The sequence below is a fragment of the Ursus arctos genome, unplaced genomic scaffold (genome assembly GCF_023065955.2).
Source record: "Ursus arctos isolate Adak ecotype North America unplaced genomic scaffold, UrsArc2.0 scaffold_13, whole genome shotgun sequence".
NCBI lineage: Eukaryota > Metazoa > Chordata > Mammalia > Carnivora > Ursidae > Ursus > Ursus arctos.
In genome coordinates, this window is record NW_026622797.1 from 2,217,785 (window position 1) to 2,219,244 (window position 1,460).

Here is a 1,460-nt window from a genome sequence, read left to right on the forward strand (position 1 = left end):
GGGGCAGCTTCTCCTTCCTTCTGAAAGGCCCGGAGAGCAACTCCACAGTTCTGCCACCACCCATGCAAGAGCCATGGCCGAAACAAAGGCTCAAGTGGACCTCAGCCAGATCCACCCATGATGGCCTTAGTCACACAGTCTGATGCGCACTGATCCTGGAAAGGCCCACGAAGCCCATTTCCTCTGTCCAGCCCCACGCTGCTCCCTCCGAGGCTGCAGCCTATGTCTGCGAAGGGGTGAGGGAAGGTGTAGGCCCAGCAATGGAAGCCCACCTCAGTGAGAAAGTGGACAGACACTGAGCCACGTGTTCAGCAAGTGCTCAGGGACACAGCGGAAGAGGAGTGAGAAAGGAGGGAGACACAAACACGCCTTCGTAAAGGAGACGAACTGCTGACTTTTGACAGCATAGTGTGTGGCCTTGCAAAGGTAAGGGCATCGTGGAATGCAAAAAGAGAGAGTTCCTTATTCTTCCCCGCCTCAGTCTGTCCAGCTACGAACTGGGGGCAGTATGCTAGAGAACAATGAGTACTTGCTCCAGGGGAGATCTGTAGAAAGCCTCCAGCTTGGATTTTTCTAAAGCCTGATTTCAAATATTCTGTACTAAGATCCCCATAAATCTACTGGAATACCTCAGAGCAGATGCTGTGAGTTTATTTGCTCAGAAGAAATTACTTGCCATATCTATGCTGAAAAGTAGCACAGTTTCATGCTTTTCCAAGGTCACTGCAGACGCCCAGCCATGTGCCATCCCCAAGCCCCCAGAGGGAATGTACCCTGAAGACATCTTGACGTTAGACTTCTGACTCTAGAACCATCGAAGTGTGCATCTGTGCTGTTATAAGCTACTAAATTTGTGGTGATTTGTTAAAGAAGCAATAGGAAAGTACCATAGTGTGCAAAATATTACATGAACCCCACAGCTAACATTATGCCTAATAGTAAAGAAATGATTATTTCCCCCTCACTTTGGGCAGAAGGCAAGGATGGTCTTACCATTCAAGGTAGTACTGGAAGTTGGCACTAGAGAAATAAGGCAAGGAAAAAAGGGCATATGGATAGGAAAGGGAGAAAAGAAAGAGTCTCTATTTACAGATGAAAAGATCACCTATGAAGGAGATCCCAAGGAATCTACAATAAAGCTCTGAGACCTTACAAGTGAGCTCAGCAAGGACCCCGGATGTAAGATCTCACAGATCAACCACCTTACGTAAGTGGACAGCGATCCCGTGGAAATGGAAATTAAAAAGCAATGCCATTTACAGCTGCTCCCAGGAAATGTGCATCCAGGTATAAATGGAACAGAGAATGCAGTGTTTGTATACTGAACTTTACAAAATGTTGGCAAAGGAAAGTTGAAGGCGATGCGAGGAGATGCGGAGTTTGCCACGCCCGTGAACTGAAGAGTCAACAGCGTAAAGATGACAGCTCCCAAATCTACAGAGCCTACCAAAATCCAGCAA